This window comes from Erinaceus europaeus, chromosome 7 (assembly GCF_950295315.1).
Source record: "Erinaceus europaeus chromosome 7, mEriEur2.1, whole genome shotgun sequence".
NCBI lineage: Eukaryota > Metazoa > Chordata > Mammalia > Eulipotyphla > Erinaceidae > Erinaceus > Erinaceus europaeus.
Window position 1 is genome coordinate 117,575,441 of NC_080168.1, and position 19,337 is coordinate 117,594,777.

The window sequence follows — 19,337 nt, forward strand, 5'->3', positions numbered from 1 at the left end:
AGATACGGTTCTTGAAAATCTGCTTTAGGGAGGACGGCATTGCAATGCATTTTGGAAAGTTAAGCACAATAACCAGTTTCAACTCTTTCTGATTTTATGGTTAAGTTTTTTGAGTTTTATATATTGCTCTTAATCCTTAAAAAACTATTAATAAAGAGCATCTTATGCATAGTGCAAAGCGCAAGAATCCTGGTTTGAGCCCCCTGGCTCCCCACCTGCAAGGAGATCACTTCAGAGACAGTGAAACAAGTCTGCAGTTGTCTGTCTTTTCCCCCCTCTGTCTTCCCTTCCTTTCCCTCAATTTCTCTGTCCTATCCAACAATGGAAAAGAGATGGCCTCCAGGAGCAGTGGGTTCGTTGTGCAGGCTCTGAGCCCAAGCAATAACCCTGGAGGGGAAAAAAAAAAAAAGCATCTTGCAGGAGTCAAGCAGTGGCAGCGCAGTGGGTTAAGTGTACTCGCGGTGGGAAGAACAAGGACCAGCCTAAGGATCCGGTTCCAGCCCCGGCTCCCCACCTGCTGGGGAGTCACTTCACAGGCAGTGAAGCAGGTCTGCAGGTGTCTTTCTCTCCCCCTCTCTGTCTTCCCCTCCTCTTTCCGTTTCTCTCTGTCCTATCCAACAACAACGATAACAATAAAACAAGGGCAACAGAAGGGAATAAATAACTAAATAAAAGATGCATCTTGCTTTATTTAAAAGACTTTCTAAAGCACTGTAGCATTTAGACATGTTTTTTCACAGTACGCATCTATGTTTTCAAATTTCCTAACTTTGGTTTTATTTGCTATGCTAACTTTCTCTCTTTACCAGAGCACTGCTAGGCTCTGGCTTTACAGGTGCCATGGGCTGAACCTGCAACCCTTGAACCTCAGTTTTGAGAATCTATTGCTATCTCACTAGCCCCTACTAAAATTCTTTAAGTTCCTTCTTTAAGAATAAGCTTAAGGGGGAGCAGGGCAGTAGCGTACCTAGTACTAAGCGCAAGGATTCAGGTTCAAGCCCTGGCTCCTTGCCTGCAGGAGGGGCGAGGCAGGTCTACAGGTGTCTATCTTTGTTCCTCTTTCGTTTCTCTCTGTCCTATCCAATTAAAAAGAGGGGAGGGTGGCCACAAGAAGTGGTGGATTCATAGTGCCTACATGGAGCCCCAGTGATAACCCCAGAGGCAAAAAAAAAAAGCAGAGAAATAGAGAGAGAGAGAGAGAGAGAGAGAGAGGGAGAGGAAAAAGAAAGAAAGGGGAAAAAAAAGAAAAGAAAAGAAAAAGCTTAGGGGGCCAGGTGGTGGCACACCTGGTCGAGTGCACAAGTTCCTGGGTTCAAGCTCCCAGTCCCAACCTGCAGGAAGGAACTTTTGAGAGTGAAGCATTGCTGCCAGTTTGGCTCTGTCTCTCTCCTTCTCTATCTCCCCCTTCCCTCTTGGTTTCTCTCCGTATTTATCCAATAAATATATATATATTAACTGCTAGCTTAAAATGCATTTCTTTCAGCCTTCTCTACTGTCCCAGAAAGAAAAATCTCTTTCCCCTGGTACGGGCTTCTCTCTAGCACTTCGCCCTGTTTTCCGATATGCTAACTGCCCCCTTTGCCTTTCCACTTCAGTGTTTACTACTTGCTATAGCAGAAGCTGCTGTCTTTCTTTCTTGTGTCCCTCACATCCCCCGTGCCTTACACATCGTAGTCAGCAGGCATGAGTATGTACTCTGCCCCAGACCTATGCTATCTTCACAGCCTACTGAAGTAGGAACTACTGGTATCCCCATTTTATGGATGGGTAAACTGAGTCTTGCAGAAGTTAAGTAAATTCCCCAAGTTTGCTCAGCCAGTGCAATATCTGATATTTACAGTGAATCTTCTCACTGATTAAATAAACTTTCTATTTAATGTGTTTCCAGAGACTGGGCTTTTTCAACTCAGATGAAAATATTTGTTGAGATTTAGGGGGAAAGGTATAATTATTTAGAAATAAATATTTGCACTTCACTTTTACTCTGTTCAAAAGTAAAACACAGTTTGAATCCTTTTTCATGATACAGCAAGCAGTCGATGAACAGGGAGTTCAGTTTCCTTTCTTTTCCAGAAATTACTGTGAATATTTATTGACTGGTTGATGATAGAACAAGAACAAGCTGGTCAGGGAGTCCAGTGGTAGCACAGCGGATTAGGCACATGTGGCGCAAAGCTCAAGGACCAGCATAAGGATCCTGGTTCGAGCCCCCAGCTCCCCACCTGCAGGGGAGTCACTTCACAGGCGGTGAAGCAGGTCTGCAGGTGTCTATCTTTCTCTCCCCCTCTCTGTCTTCCCCTCCCCTCTCCGTTTCTCTCTGTCCTATCCAACAACGACAACATCAGTAACAAAAAGCTTCTATAGAGAGGAGTTCTTTTGGTCTTTTGCATTTTGGACCAGGTCCAGAGACCCTGTCCCCAAGCTTTCTAGTGTAAGTTTACTCTTACACAGCTGCAATAAAGGACGGATTTAAAAACTGCACACCTGTCACTTGTGTTCTCTTGAAATTCTTTTCCACCGAAACCCGCTTCAAACCCCAGGAGGGGATCGTTCCTTCATAACCCTTCTACAGTAGTTAGCTATTTGGATTTTGGAGGTCAACAAAAGACTCAGTGCTTCATGAAAACTACTTTCAAATCTGTTTATACTTAGACTAACCGGTCTAGATTCTAACCAGTGGCTGAGTAAAATGTTCCCATGGGATAAAAAGAAAAGGTGATGGGAAGCTAGGAATGACTAGCTAGCTACTTTCAACATTGCGGGCTGGGGTCTGGGAATTCTGTCTCCAGTACAGACTCTGAGCAATGGCGGAAGGCTTAGGCTGAATCAGCAAGTCAGCAGGTGGGGTTTCTGCCTCTCCACCCAACCCCGATGGCCTGTGTATCCATCCCTTACCAGGGAAAAGGGACCTCTATCCTCTGTGCTTCTTTTAGGGGACTACACAAAAAAAGCTTGTTAAATAAAACTATTATTTCAATATTGTCACTGTTAGCTAATGAAAATTAAGGGCAACTCTGTGGTATTTTTTTTTTTTTGGGGGGTGCAATACTTTGAATCCAGATCATGAAATAGGCTATAAATTCCATGTTTGTTTATGTATATGTGTACGCACCCATGTACATCCCATCCCCTTTCCCTGTTGTTTAACTGCAGTAAATAAAATTGATGACAGATGGGGGCTGGGCGGTGGCACACCTGGTTAAGCACACATATTACCAAGGGCAAAGACCTGGGTTTGAGCCTCTGCTCTCCACCTGCAGGGGGACTGCTCCACAAGGAGTGAAGTAGGTCTGCAGGTGTCTTTCTCTCTCCCCTTTCAATTGCTCTTTGTCCTATTTAAAAAGAGAGAGAGAGAGAGAGAGGAAGGAATAAAGGGAGAGAGGGAGAACTGGCTACTCAGGTAGCAGGAAAAAAAAATTGATGAACTGTAGTGTATACCCCATAATCCCTTTTTCTTATCATTTAAAATTGGTAAAGGGTAACAGAAAAAAAATCTGAACTAAGTTCCTGGAGCAAGGGAGTAGAAATTAGAGTGAAACAGAGGAGATTCTCATTTAAATAGTATGCATCCGATCCATTTATGCCATGACACTTCCAGAACTATTTATGGACACACACACACACACACACACACACACACACACACACCCCTGCAATTCCAAAAAAATGCTCCACCCTTTCAAAAGAAGTGGTAACTAGGGGTCTGGGCTGTGGGGCACTTGGTGGAGCGCACAGATTACCACAGGAAAGAACCTGGGTTCAAGTCCCTGGTCCCTGCCCGCAGGGGGGAAGCTTCGTGAGCGGTGAAGCTGTGATGTAGCTGTTCTCTCTCTCTCTCCCTAGTTCCCCCTTCCAACTCAGTTCCTCTCCATATCCAGTAAATTAATAAATTAATATATATGTTTAAAATGATTAATACATTGCCCCATAGCTAAAAAATTATAAATTATACATTCTTTATCTGTCACTGGAGGGATGTGCTTTTTTTTCCCTAGCACAAACTCTCCCTTTGCCTTCCTTGGTCAAGAAATACATCTTGTCTAATTTCTCCTATGGCATCAATACGCATGTGTTAGGACAGGAGATTTCCAGCCCTCAAGTATCTTCTGAGTCTTTCCGAGAGTTCCAGAGTACAGCATAAAGCACAGAAGGGTAAAAGACACAGAGACAGACACACATTTGGATGGAATTATCTCCCATCTCAATCTCCTTTGCCGTAGTTTGGTGGAGGTTAGCATAGGCATTACTCCCTTTTCCTGACTGTTGAACAATACCAACAGGAGTTGTTCTCTATCACTACACATTTTTTGTTCCTCTGCCACTTCAGCAAGGACTGTTCAGAACACAAGCTCCCCTCCTCCTCCCTTAAACAAAGAACTAATGTTTCCTTTAATCACTTTGCTTGTGTACTATCTCACCACAGGGACTGTCTGCACTATGGGTAACAACAGAAGAATGACCGCGTGAACTAGTCTGATACCAGGCCTGTTTCTAAGTTTCGGCTTTTCTCCCTCTGGATCTAAGTCTGGGCAAGGAGCTTCTCTAAGGCCTATGGGACCGCTCGGCTTGATGTTTTGTCTTCCACTTCCCAGTGACCAATGGGAGTCCACAGCTCCGAACTCCCTCCTTGAGGTTTAATGGTAAAAATGACGTGAAATATTCTGGAAACTCTACCAAACTAAGTTGCTGCTATTCTGACTCACCCCAGCAGTAATTTGGAGTGAGACTTAGTAGTTAAGGGACTTTTCCAATTCAGTAAAATATTTAACTGTTTTATTTATTTATTTTATTATTATATTTATTTATTTATTGGACAGAGACAGCAACTGAGAGGGAAGGGGGAGATAGAGGAAGAAAAAGACAAGAGACACCTGCAGCCCTGCTTCACCATTTGCAAAGCTTTCCCCCTGCAAGTAGGACCCAGGGGCCGAACTCAGGTCTTTACTTGTTACTCTTTGTAACACATGTTCAACCAGGTGCGCCACCACCGGGCCCTGTTTGTTTGTCTTTAATGGTTACTAGGGTTACCGATGGTGTTCAGTGCCTACAGGATGAATCCTCCACTCAGCAGCCAGGCCCTGCCTCCCTCCCTCCCTCCCTTCCTTCCTTCCTTTTGATACAAAATTGAAAAGGGTGAGGGAGATAAAGAGGGAGAGAGAATGGGGCCGGGTGGTGGCATATATGGTTGAGCGCACATGGGCCGATGTGCAAGGACCCAGATTCGAGCCCTGAGCCCCCAGCCCCCACCTGCAGGGGGGAAAGTTTTGCTAGTGGTGAAGCAGGGCTGCAGGTGTCTCTCTGTCTCTCTCCCTCTCTGTCTCCCCCATCTCTCTCAATTTCTGGCTGTCTTTATCCAATAAATAAAGAGAATTTTAAAAAAGAAAATAAATACAAAGAAGTCAGGCCTATCTTTAAAAAAAAAAAAAGGATTTAGAAAGGGAGAGAGAGAGATTGCAGCATTGCTTCACTATTTGTAAAGTTTTATCCTGCAGATGAGGACTGGGAGCTTGAGCCTGGGTCCTTGGGCATAGTGATATGTGTTCTCAACTGGGTGTACCACTACTGGGCCCCTTATTACTTACTTTTAACACTTCTATGTTAGAGTAACAGTAATGTCAGTACCCTACTCAGCTGTCTGTGGTTTACGGTGGTACCAGGATTGTACTTGGGGCCTCTCGGTCCTCAGGCATGCTCATTCCCGTGCTCTAACATACTGAGCTATCTCCTTTGTACTAACTTATTATTTAGTGCCACTAACTTAATCTATCAATATAGGTGATTCAGTAACATTATTTAATACTCACTCTAACTCTGTGCTAGGCACTTTTTTTTATTCCACTTAAGAAGTCAGTAGAGATTGAGTCATCTGCCTAAGGTTACCCATTTTTCCACTTTACAAAAAAGCAGAGCTGGAAGTCAAAGTGATGTCAAGTCTTTGTGGTCAACCACAACATACAAGATTGCACAGACAATAATAGATGCTTCACATCCTCTCTCTCTCTCTCCAGTTCACAGTGGGCTGTTTCCTTTCAGCAGTACATTTTCAGAGACCGAGCAGTTTATCACTCAGAAATCCTTCTTAGTACCAAATGAAGGTAATGTTACTCAGCGAAGTGGGCTAGGGTGAGGGATCTCCTTCTCTATATAGTAAAGAGCTAGAACCCTAGGAAAGGCCAGCCAGAAAGGCAAAACTCGTGTTTACGTAAAGTGGGAGGCTGGAAAGTACTTACTTGTTAAGGCAGCTGGTGGTTAAGACATATACCTCTCAGTTGCTTCTAGATCTCTTGACAGACTCCTTTCGACTGTGGATCCGGAACAGTGTCAGGTTGGAGAGCAGTGTGGGCAGCAAGGCAGTAAAATTCACTGCTGGGTGCTGTTACATTTGTGAACCAGTGTCTGGGGGGGGAAGATGTCATTTCCGGTGGCATCTGGGACAAATGACACGAGTCAGCATTTGTTTTCTTACACTAGCAACTGGAAGACCGGTGCCCAGAGCTTGAAGACTTTGGCAAACATGAAAACACAAAGTAGTCAGTCAATCCAAAATAAAGCATCTTCCCAGAAGTTGCCTCTGGTCTTGTTTTCATTTCACACTTCTCCGTAATTTGGTTGGAACTAATACCCATTCACCATTGGTTTTGTTTGAACAATTCAGACTCTCAGATCTTAATTCTCTTAGCTTGTGTGGCGTGCTCAGGGCTGAGAAAGCTATCAAGAAGCAGGAGAGATATTGGGAGGAAAATAAATAAATAAGTTGGGGAGGAGGGAAGAACAAAGAGAAATATTGCTTCCTTTCTAATGAATTTCTCATTGCTCAATAATCTCGCACTTTAGGGGGTGGTATGTCCTGGTTTCCAAATGGTTCTCAGATTCTTTTACTTGCCTCTCTCTCCTGTGGCCCTGTGAGTTGAGGAAAAGCTCATTCCACAGCTGTGGGGGTGTGTGGGGGTGTGGGTATGTGTGTGAAGGGAGTGAAACAGGTCTCAGCTGCTGGTCTCAGGTAAACACAGTGGTGGAGTCAGGACAAGGGCTCTCCTCTGGAAACCAGCTGGCAGCTTAGATGGGGAGGTGTACATAGAAGGGTCCTGGTCCTGGTCCTGGGATTAGATGAACCACTGGAGGCTTTGTTTCCTATATGTAAGAGCTAGCCTCACCCTGCGAATGCAAGATAAAAGAGAAGGAGGAAATGAAACAGAAGAAAGAAAAAAATAAATGAGAAATGAGGAAATGAATTTTTAAAAGTTTCTCTCCAAACAGTGAAGCTTCTGTAAGTAGTCTATTAGAGGCCAGAGTTGTTCTATGGCATTTAAAAAAGAAAGAAAGAAAAGACACAATAGGAAAGAGTAATGGATTTTACAGCAGTCTTGAAAGTGCCTGCCCTGTACACTTCGGTTTTGGTTTGTTTGTTTGTTTGTTTGTTTTAAAAATAGGCTCTTTAAATAAATTCATGTATATAATGACACAATAGTCATTTCTTGAAAAATGTCATTTTATTGACCAGCATGGGGCTTAAAAATGATTCCCACACATCCATATCTTTTTGTCTAGAGTGATACAATTATTTTGCAGTTTTAAGTATTTACATTTGTTATTGTATGTATTAACAAGAGAGAAGCAGAACATCACCGTGGGACATGTGATGTTGGAGATCAAATTTGGGGCCCTCTCCTCACAGGACAGAGGCTGTACTTCTTGGCATCCAGAGCTACCATTTGACCTGTTTTCCCTCTGATTAAAATAAAACAAAATCTTGATTTATTTGAGAAAGAGAGAAGCAGAGGATCACTCGGACACATGACACCACGGACTGAACTTGGAACCGCAGGCTGGAGAGTCCAAAGTGCCACCCACTGCACCACCTCCCAGGTCTCCCATGATTCTCAGCACAGTCACGACTGTGTCTCCAAGCAGGGCTCCAAGTAGAACCCAACCAATACTTTTAGTCTGTTTTTAACTAGCAATATATATACTATTACTTAAATTTGAGAATGTCCACCTATTTGAATCTAGCAGTTCTGTGAGTTGCAAATATTTAGATTCATTCTCCAGGTTCTGACTATTCTTTTTATTTTTTAAATTTTATTTATTCCCTTTTGTTGCCCTTGAGGTTTTATTGTTATAGTTATTAATGTTTCCGTCGTTGTTGGATAGGACAGAGAGAAATGGAGAGAGGAGGGGAAGACAGAGAGGGAAAGAAAGACACCTGCAGACCTGCTTCACTGCCTGTGAAGCGACCCCCCTGCAGGTGGGGAGCTGGGGGCTCGAACAGGTGGTCCTTGTGCTTCATGCCACGTGCGCTTAACCTGCTGTGCTACCACCTGACTCCCTCATTCATTCATTTTTAAAGATTTATTTTATTTATACATATGACAGAGAGAGAGAGAGAGAGAGAGAGAGAGAAAGTCAAAGCACCATCTCAGTACAAATGGTGCAGAGTCAAACCAGAGCCGTAGGCTCTACACGTCAGACACCTCCCCAACCAATCATTCATTCTTTCATTCATTCAATAAAAAGCTGGCAGACAGGCCGGGCAGTGGCACACCTGGATAAGTGCACATAGTACTAAGCACAAGACCTGCTCAAGGATCTGGGTTTAAGGCCATGCTCCCCACCTGCAGGGGGAGGGGACGCTTTACAATTGGTGAGGCTGATTTGCAGGTGTCTATCTCTCTCTCTCTCTCTCTCTCTCCTCCTTCCCTCTTAATTTCTCTCTGTGTGTGGTGGTGGGGGGGAGGGCGGAGATGGTCACCAGAAGCAGTGGATTCATAGTGCCAGCACCGAACCCCAACGATAACCTTCGAGGCAAAAGTAACAATGTTTTAAAAAAAAAAAAAAAATCCCTGCTTTTACAGAATTACGGGGAGGCAGACGCCTAAAATATAAGTAAAACAATGTGCTAAAGAGAAAAGGAACATCCAGTGTTGAATGGGGAGGACACAGGCTGTGGGTTTGAATTTTAATGTTTTTTTATATTTTTTTCCCTTTTGTTGCCCTTGTTTTATTGTTGTAGTTATTATTGTTGTTATTGATGTCGTCATTGTTGGATAGGACAGAGAGAAATGGAGAGAAGAGGGGAAGACAGAGAGGGGGAGAGAAAGACAGACACCTGCAGACCTGCTTCACCGCCTGTGAAGCGACTCCCCTGCAGGTGGGGAGCCGGGTGGCGCCATCTTTTTTTTTAATCAGAGCACTATTCAGCTCTGGCTTATGGTGGTGCAGGGGGTTGAACCTGGGACTTTGGAGTCTCAGGCATGAGAGTTTGTTTGCATAACCATTATGCTATCTATCCTGCGGCCGAATTTTAATGTTTTGTTTAATTTTTTATTATTTTATTTTTTACCAAGGCAGTGCTCATCTCTGGGACCTGGGAGCATCAGGCTTAAGAGTCTGTTTGCATAACCATTATGTTATCTCTCCAGCTCAGTGGGTTTGAAGTTTAAATAGGGTGGTGATGGCATTCAGGATACCTCTCCACCTATAAGGCAGCTACAAGTGTCGTGATCAATCTACCTGATGCAGGTCATAAGACTGTGAGAGGTTTTCTCTCTATATGTATCCCCATTACTGAAGACAAGGCATTCCAAGGGGAATTAGAACAAACAGGTCTTGCTAAATTCCCAGTTTCCCTCTATATATATATTTATTTTTCCCATTTGTTGCCTTTGTTGTTTTTCATTGTTGTCGTTACTATTGTTGTTGTTATTGGTGTCGTTGTTGTTAGATAGGACAGAGTGAAATGGAGAGAGGAGGGGAAGACAGAGGGAGAGAGAAAGATAGACACCTGCAGACCTGCTTCACCACCTGTGAAGCAACTCCCCTGCAGGTGGGAGGCCAGGGACTCGAACTAGGATCCTCATGCCGGTCTTTGCGCTTTGCACCATGTGTGCTTAACTTGCTGCGCTACCACCCGACTACCCAGTTTCCCACCCTTTTTTTTTTTTTTTCAAATTTTATTTATTGATTTATGAGAAATGATAGGAGAGGGAAAGAACCAGACATTACTCTGGTACATGTGCTGCCGGGGATTGAACTCAGGACCTCATGCTTGAGAGTCCAATGCCTTATCCACTGTGCCACCTCCCGGACCACCAGTTTCCCACTCTCAACTCTTCTCCCTTGGCCTATACTCAAACTTCTCTTGTTCTACCTTTATTTTTCTTTCTTTTTTTGAAACATTTTAAAAATTATCTTTATTTATTAATTGGATAGAGGCAGCCAGAAATCGAGAGGGAAGGGGGGAGATAGCAAAGAAGAGAGACAGAGAGACACCTGCAGCCCTGCTTCCACCACTGGCAAAGCTTTCCTCCTGCAGATGGGAACCAGAGGATCGAACCTTGCTCCTTGTGCATTGTAACCAGGTGCGCAACCACCTGGCCCCCCCCCCCCCCCGTTTTTCTTTCTTTAACTTTACTTTTTTAGTTTGATAAGTCAGAGAAATTGAGAAAGGAGAGGGAGAGAGACACCTAGAGCCTTGCTTTGCTGCTTGTGAAGCTTCCTCCTGCAGGTAGGAACCAGGGGCCCAACCAGGACTGCCACAACTCAGCATGGTCCTCCCTTTCTTCTGGCCTTCATTTCCTTATGAAGGCTCCCTCATCTCATATAACGTGCATACTGGATAAGGTGAAAAGCAAAGCTATCTTTCCTCCTCAGTAGAGATCTGGAGAAGATCTTCCTGGATAATGACACTTGAGTGAACTCTGGAGGGAGGTGGTGATGGAACAGAGAAGAAAATGAAGAGGTGAATGTGACGACGGGGGGGGGGCGGTGAATGAGAAAGGGAGAAATCTGAGAATCAAACAAAAGGGGGTACAGACCTTGGAGATTGTGGAGGGCAGCTTGTGGGCTTGCGTTTGTGAGACAGAAGAACGAGAGCAGACTACCTCTCCAAACTTTATGATGTCTTGTTTTTGTCTTTGTAGTTTTTTTTAAAAAAATATTTATGTACTGCCTTTTGTTGCCCTTGTTTTTTATTGTTGGACAGGACAGAGAGAGATGGAGAGAGGAGGGGAAGACAGAGAGGGGGAAAGACAGACACCTGCAGACCCGCTTCACCGCCTGTGAAACGACTCCCCTGTAGGTGGGGAGCCGGGGGCTTGAACTGGAATCCTACGCCAGTCCTTGCGCTTTGCGCCACCTGTGCTTAACCTGCTGTGCTACCGCCTTAGTCCTGTCTTTGTAGTTTTTTTAAAAATTTTTTTTTATATTTTATTTTATATTTTATTTTATTTTATTGATTTATTCCCTTTTGTTGCTCTTGTTGTTTTACTGTTGTAGTTATTATTGATGTCGTTGTTGTTGGATAGGACAGAGAGAAATGGAGAGAGGAGGGGAAGACAGAGGGGGAGAGAAAGACAGACACCTGCAGACCTGCTTCACCGCCTGTGAAGGGACCTGCCTGCAGGTGGGGAGCCGGGGGCTCAAACTGGGATCCTGACGCTGGTCCTTGAGCTTAGCGCCATCTGCACTTAACCCGTTGTGCTACAGCCCGACTCCCGTCTTTGTAGTTTTTAATGCAGTGTCAGGGTTTCTACTTTTGAGAGTCATTGTGAGGATTTGACCAAAAAGCAGACACCATCTTGCTTAACTTTTCATTGTCACTGGGGTGTCACCACTTCAGGCCAAAACTTTTTCAGACAGAAAGACAGAAACAGAGACAGACAGGAGCAAGACAGCACAGCACCAAAGCTCCCCTTAGTATTGAGGGGTTGGGCTCAAACCTGGGTTGTGTCCATCACAAAGCTAGTGCGCTATCCAATTGGCCTGTCTAGCCAGCCCTCAAACACCATCAAACTATATACTGTATGGGGAAAAAACAAAACCGAAGCGGAGAAGCTGTTTGGGAAATTGGGGCTTGAACCATGCCAATGCTAACTAAAGAAAGAAAGGCAGAGATGGCAGGATTTGTCCTTGGAGGGTAGGTTGTGAGCAAAGAAGACTCAAGACTAGCTTCAGGGCTTTGTGGCTTAAGTAACAGGAAGAATAACGTTCCGATTTACTGGGTGGACATGAAGTGTCTGATTTGCAGCTTGATGGGTTTGAGATTCCTTATCTACATCTAAAGTGAGATATTATTGATTGGGGATTTGGATGAAGGAGGAGTTAAGGAAAATGGTCCCAATTGGAAATATCAGTTTGGTGTGAATGCTGTAGTTCACTGGAGAAGATGGAGCTAGAGAAGAAAGGACGGGCGTCCAAGAATTGAGCTCTGGGGCAGTCCAGGTGTAGAAGATCAGGAAGATGAGGAGAAACCTGTAGAGGAGATTAAAATTGATGAGTCAGTGAAGCAGGAAGAAAACTAATAAAGTCTAAGATTCTGAAAGTCCAAGGAGAAAGTCTTTCAAAGGAGAACTCAAAGGAAGACAGTCTGCATGGGAAATCAATGGAAGGCAAGTGGGATGTTTTGGGGGTAGACTGTTGTGTACTGGTGACCTGGGTAGAGTGGTGAAAACAAAAGCTAATCAGTTTGCTAAGAAACCATGGGAGGGAGTGACCAGGAAATAAGCTCAAGTGGTAGAGCACAGAACTTACATGTTTGAGGTTCCTGGTTCAATCCTTGGCACTGCATATAGCAGAGTCTTGCTCTGGCTCCTCTCTGTCTCTCATAAATTCTTTAAAAAAGCAAATGGAAACAGTGGTCTGGGAGGTGGCACAGTGGGGAAAGCACTGGACTCTCAAGCCTGAGGTCCTGAGTTCAATCCCCCCGGGCTGCTGCACATGTACCTGACTAACGTCTGATTCTTTCCTCTATCTTTCTCATGAATAAATCATCTTTAGATTGGATATAAAGCCATCTTCAAGGAGCTTTACTATCAATGAATTAGAGATGGAGAAGCCAGCTAGAGGGGAAGAGAGATTGAGAGAGTCTTATTTTCTTTTAAGATAGGTACATTGATAGCACGCTCACATGCTTACATTCTGTAAATGGAAAAACACAAGACTAGGCAGGAGGAGGAGTTTTTGAAACAATAGTTTCAATGGGTGAAAAGGAGTAGGTCTACCTCCCAAATGGAAGTGTTGTGAACAGATTTAATATGATTGCAAATCCACAATTTGAAAGCTTCTTTTGGTCAACCGTTGTTTTGTGATTTCAACTGGTCTTGATGAAACTGTTTTAAAGTTGGCCATCAGGGCCTTTCCTGGTGACACAAACAGGATCATGACAGTGAAACTGTTGTCCTTGTGAGTGTCTGTCAGTCTGAACCTATGAGGGCCCTTAATTTACATCACTAACACCAAAGGAACAACTGTGGAGTCCTGCATGGAATGGACATCCAGAGTAAGTTTCTCAAAGGCGGGCTACTCTTTGCTAAGCTGTCTGAAAACTTTGTTGCATTAGTTCCTGGGCATGCGAGGCCAATCTTCACTAGCAGTAGTGAGATAGGGTGCAGAGGCCCTGTGAAAAGAATTATCTGCTTTGTGAAGGAGATAATCTTGTCTCCCTCTGCCAACACCATCAGGTGTCGCCTTCACTTTCTTCACTTTGGTAATAAAGGACTTCCACTTTGTGCTGTCAACTGGATGTGATCTCTTGATTGGTTAAATTGACCCTCTGAGAGACCAACTTGAAGAAAGGTACAACTAAACTGGACTTTCTTTTACCTCCCCACTGCCTGATATAATAGTGAACTTAAATGGTTTGAAGTATGTTATCTCTCTTTGTCTCAGAGGGAGAGAAGCAAGAACACCTCTCCATCATTTATGATACTCTACTGTTTTTTTAAAAATATTTATTTTATTTATTTATTCCCTTTTGTTGCCCTTGTTTTATTGTTGTACTTATTATTGTTGTTGTCGTTGTTGGATAGGACAGAGAGAAATGGAGAGAGGAGGGGAAGACAGAGAGGAGGAGAGAAAGATAGACACCTGCAGACCTGCTTCACCGCCTGTGAAGTGACTCCCCTGCAGGTGGGGAGCCGGGGTTCGAACCGGGATCCTTACGCCGGTCCCTGCGCTTTGCGCCACCTGCGCTTAACCCGCTGCGCTACAGCCCGACTCCCTCTACTGTGTTTTTTTAAATTTTTTAATATTTATTTTCCTTTTTGTTGTCCTTGGGTTTTTTTTAATTGTTGTAGTTATTATTGTTGTTGTTATTGATGTTGTCATTGTTAGGACAGGGAGAAATGGAGAGAAGAGGGGAAGACAGAAATGAAAGAGAGGGGGAGAGAAAGACACCTACAGACCAGCTTCACTGCCTGTGGACCGACTCCCCTGCAGGTGGGGAGCCGGGGGCTCGAACTGGGATCCTTATGCCTGTCCTTGTGCTTTGTGCCACGTGCACTTAACCCACTGCGCTACCGCCCGACTCCTGTCTACTGTGTTTTTGTCTTTTGGGCTTATTATTATTATTATTTATTTATTGGGTAGAGACAGAGATGGAGAGGGAAGGGGCGAGAGAGAGAGAGATAAAGAGAGAGAGAGACGCCTGCGGCAAAGCTCCCCCTGCAGGCGGAGGCCGGGTACTCAAACCCAGGCCCCTTGAGCGCTGTAAAAGTGAGCGCTCGGCCAGGTGTGCCAACGCCAGCCCCCGTCTTTCCAGCTTTTACAGTGCCAGGGAGGGACCCAGGCCTCACACATGCAAGGCGTGTGCTCTATTGCTGAACCATCTCCCTGCTCCTGAAGTAGGTCATTTTTAAGTTGACTTGAGGAATATTATCCTGTATGTGATTGGTTTGTGCTCTCATTATAAATCATAATTCCTGCAGAGAACCTGTGTAAAACAAATGATTGGCAAAGAAAATCTGAGTCTCTGGCTATAAATTTGCACTAGAGGAAGGACTGGCCTCAAATAGAGGCACATAGTTCAACAAAGATGGTGTGGAAGATTGAAGACAGACCCTTGATGCAGGTTCCTGGAGAGCTGTGTGGTTTTCTCCCTTTCTCCCTTTCTTTTTTTTTTTCTCTCCAAGATTTTTGCTGGGGCTTGGTGCCAGCACTATAAATCCACTCACTGCTCCTGGCCGTTTTTTTTTTTTTTCCTTTTTTTCATTTTTACTGGATAGGACAGAGAGAAATTGAGAGAGGAGGGGGCAGATAGAGATGGAGAGAGAAAGACAGACAACTGGAGACCTGCTTTGCCATTTGTGAAGCATCTCCCCTGCAGGTGGGGAGCCAGGGAATCGAACCACAATCCTTGCATGGGTCCTTGCAGTTAGTAGTACGTACACTTAACCAGGCGTGCCACCACCTGGCCCCAATTGTGGTTTCCTTAAAAGAAATGGGCAGCAGAGTCAGGGTCACCAGTTGGGAACAGGTGAACACGAGGGAACGGCTACTAGACATTTAAAAGGGGAGAAAGTCTGCACTCTAGGAGATGGGAGGGATTATAATCACTGAACACCACGGAGGCCATTCATGAAGTTGGGAATGTTTGCACAGTTTGGTTTTCTCTAGTCTGCTTCAGCTACACAGATGCAGGAGGAGGCAAGGCAAGAACTGTATGTAGTCAGAATAGGGATTTTGCTTTTTGGTTTCTACTGATGTGTGTTAGTAAGCCATCACAGATCCAGAATTTACTTTTCTTTCTTTTACCAGAATACTGCTCTGTTGTGGCTACTGGTGGTACCAGGGACTGAGCCTAGGACCTCTTGCAAGCTAGTCCTCTTTGCTACTGCCACACTACATAATTTTTAATCAGTTGGTCAATTAATTAATTAATTTGGATAGAGACAGGGAGAAATTGAGAGGGGAGAGGGAGATAGGGAGTAAGAGAGACATTTGCAATACTGCTTTACTGCTCATGAAATTTCCCCCCTGCAGGTGGGGACTGGGGGCTTGAACCTGGGTCTTTGTGCACTGTAATGGGTAGGCTCAACTAGGTGTGCCGCTGACTGGCCCCTGCACTATATATTTTAAATCATGAGCTATTTAAAATCAAGCCTATGGGGCTGGGTGCTGGCACACCTGGTTGAGTGGACAAGTTACAATGTTCAAGGACCCTGGTTCAAGCACTCGGTCCCCACCTGCAGGAGGAAAGCTTTGCACCAAGTTGAGAAGCAGTGTTGCAGGTGTGTCCCTCTCTCTCTCTTTAGAATTTTACTTATTTATTATAAAGGTAGGAGGAGAGAGAGAAAGAACCAGACATCACTCTGGTGCTGCCGGGGATTGAAGTCAGGACCTCATGCTTGAGAGTCTAATGCTTTATCCACTGCACCAACTCCCAGACCACCTCTCCCTCTCTCTCTCTCTCTCCCCTTCCCTCTCAATTTCTGGCTGCCTCTATTCAATAAATATATAAAGAGAATTTAATTTTTTTTAAAAAAATCAAGCCTATAAAAGCCAACTAGTTTAATTTGATAGTGACAAATATTCCAAGTATGGGGGCCAGGTGGTGGTGCAACCAATTAAGTGTACATAGTACTAAGCACAAGGACCCAGGTTTGAAACCCCACTACCCACTTGCAGGGGGGTCTGCTTCATGAAGGGTGAAGCAAGTCTGCAGGTATCATTCTCTCCCTATCCATCTCCTCCTCCCCTCTCAATTTTTCTCTGTCCTATCAAAGAAAAATAAGGGAAAAAAAGGAAAAATGTGGCCCAAGCAGTGGCCCAATTAACCAAGCAGTTGGTGCCAATTAAAAAATATATATATACACATATACAAGTACTAAGGCACAAATAATGTTGCTTTACTTTTTATTATTATTGTTTAGGTAGAGGCAGAAAGGAAGAGAGAAAAAGAGAGAGAGAGAGACAACCACACTAAATCTTCCTTCAAATTGGTGGGGGCTGGGCTTGAACCTGTGTTATGCACAGCAAAGCGGTACACTATCCAAGTATTCTATTCCCAGCTCCCCACCTACAGGGGAGGGTCACTTAAGCAGCGATGAAGCAGGTCTGCAGGTGTGTATATCCCTCTCTCCCCAACTCTGTCTTCTCCTCTCTCGATTTCTCTGTCTTATTCAACAGCAATAACAAACAAAAAAAAAAGAGAGAGAGAGAAAGAAAAGAAAAATATTAATACCCCCTTGACAGGTCAGTCACAGAAAAAAAATAAATCATCTTTATATGAGCCACTATCATTTTATCTATGTTTTCTATTTTAGGGAGCATAATTCTTTTTCTTATCTTCTGGAAATAGAGAACTTGAAGCAGATAAGAAAGCAGCTCACTAAATGTCTTCCTATAAATGCACTTACTAGTGGGCATTTTGTTTTAAAAGCTATCATGGCCTACCTCAAGAAATAGACCAAAATGGCAATTCATAAAGCTATATGTGTTTACTATGCTTGTATGACCTGAAACAGTCTTGGGTTTTTGATAACTTCTTTAAAGCACTGGCATTCGGTATTTTTAAGCACTTAGGAAAAATTTGTTTAGGTTGAGGCACTAAGTCTCTGGTGCTCTACTAATAATAATGAGATTCGGGGTTAAAACTTGTTATGGGATCAGTTTGATAGCTGAATCACGTTCTAAATCAATACAAAGTCAAGCAGTTTGCACTAAGTCAGCAAACTATTGTGCTGTTAAAAAGCAAGTTTAGGGGCTGGAGAGGTAGCATAACTGGTTATGCAAAAGATTTTCATGCCTGAGGCTCTGATATTCCTGGTTCAATCCCCAGTACCACCATAAGCCAGAACTGGAGTAGTGCTTTAGTGAAAAGAAAAAAAGAATTGAAAGAAAGAATAGAAAGAGAGAGAGAGGGAGTCAGGTGGTAGCGCAGCGGGTTAAGCACAGGTGGCATGAAGTGCAAGGACCGGCATAAGGATCCCTGTTCGAGCCCCCGGCTCCCCACCTGCAGGGGAGTCGCTTCACAAGCGGTGAAGCAGGTCTGCAGGTGTCTTATCTTTCTCTCCCCCTCTCTGTCTTCCCCTCCTCTCTCCATTTCTCTCTGTCCTATCCAACAACAACCACATCAATAAAAACAATAATAACTACAACAATAAAACAACAAGGGCAACAAAAGGGAATATTAAACAAATATTTGAAAAAAGAGAGAAAGAGAAGAAGGAGGAGGAGGAGGAAGAAGAAGTAATGAATGAATAAAGAGAGAGCGAGAGAGAAGAACAAGTTTAGTGGCCTGGGAAGAGGTACACTAGGTAAAGCAGCAGATCTGTGTGCCTGAGGTCCTGAGTTCAATTCCCAACATCACATATGCCAGAAGGACTAGCCAAACTGGTGGTTTCATCAAGATAGATGAGAAAAATGAATTCATAAAACACCCCATTCTGTCATGATTTCTTAAAGTTTCCTACAGACTTTCCTGTATCTCCCCCTCCCAATCCTCCTCTCCACTTTCCTCCCTGCCAAAGGGATACAGAATCAGAAACTGGGCCAGGGAGATCACTTAGTGATATTATGTGTGAGTGAGGCCCTAGGTTTTTCCCCAGGTAAAAATTAATTAGGTGATAAATCATTAAAATGCCTTTTATTTTACTTTCAACTTGAGGACATTATCCACAGTATCACCGATTTAAAATATCAGGACATTAAACAAAAATTCAGGCAGTTAAATGGCATTATAAAGTCATTCTAGCAGAGTTAGCATGCTTTGTTAAAAAATAAAATCCCACTTTTCTTTTATTTTAATATTTATTCATTTTCCCCTTTGTTGCTTTTGTTGTTTGTTGTTGTTGTAGTTATTATCGATGTCATTGTTGTCAGACAGGACAGAGAAGAGGGGAGGTCCAAGAGGGGGAGAAAAAGACACCTGCAGACCTGCTTCACCACTTGTGAAGTGACTCCCCAGCAGGTGGGGAGCCGAGGACTCGAACCAGGATCCTTAAGGGTCCTTGCGCTTTGCTTTGCACCAGGACTCCTAAATCCCACTTTTCATATTACCTGCAGGATAAGATTATAAATTCAGTGCTTCATAGTGCTAAGCACAAAGGACCCACAGAAGGATCCCGGTTCCAGCCCCCAGCTCCCCGCCTGCAGCTAGGACGCTGCACAAGCAGTGAAGCAGGTCTGCAAGTAACTCTCGTTCTCTCTCCCTCTCTATCTCCCCTTCCCCTCTCCATTTCTCTCTGTCATATTCAATATATGGGAAAAAAAATGGCTGCCAGGAGCAGTGGATTAGTAGTGCTGGTACCGAGCCCCAGCAATAACCCTGGAGGCAAATAAATAAACTAACTCAGTGCTTTACTTTCAAAACTGTTCAAGACTAGGTCATACTGTGTTGTTGTTGTTGTTGTTGTTTCCACCACCGGGTTCAGAAGAAGAAAAATTTTAAATACAGATGGAACCATGAGAGACCTCAGTTATTTACCAAATCACTCCTGGGGTGAGGGGAGAAAGACTGACTTCAAACTATATTACAAAGTAATAGTAATCAAAACCAGTATAGTATTAGAATAAAAAAAGGGCACACAGATCAATGGGAAAAAAACTGAGATAAGAAATCT

General features: G+C 43.8%; 1 protein-coding gene across 1 annotated transcript in view; it reads right to left on the reverse strand.

The window, feature by feature from the left end:
- PCED1B (PC-esterase domain containing 1B) overlaps window positions 1-19,337 on the reverse strand; it is a 38,907-nt gene that overhangs the window by 16,202 nt on the left and 3,368 nt on the right. The window contains exon 2 of the mRNA XM_060195496.1: window positions 6,231-6,708. The gene's annotated coding sequence lies outside the window, so the exon portion shown is untranslated. The remainder of the gene's footprint in view (window positions 1-6,230; window positions 6,709-19,337) is intronic.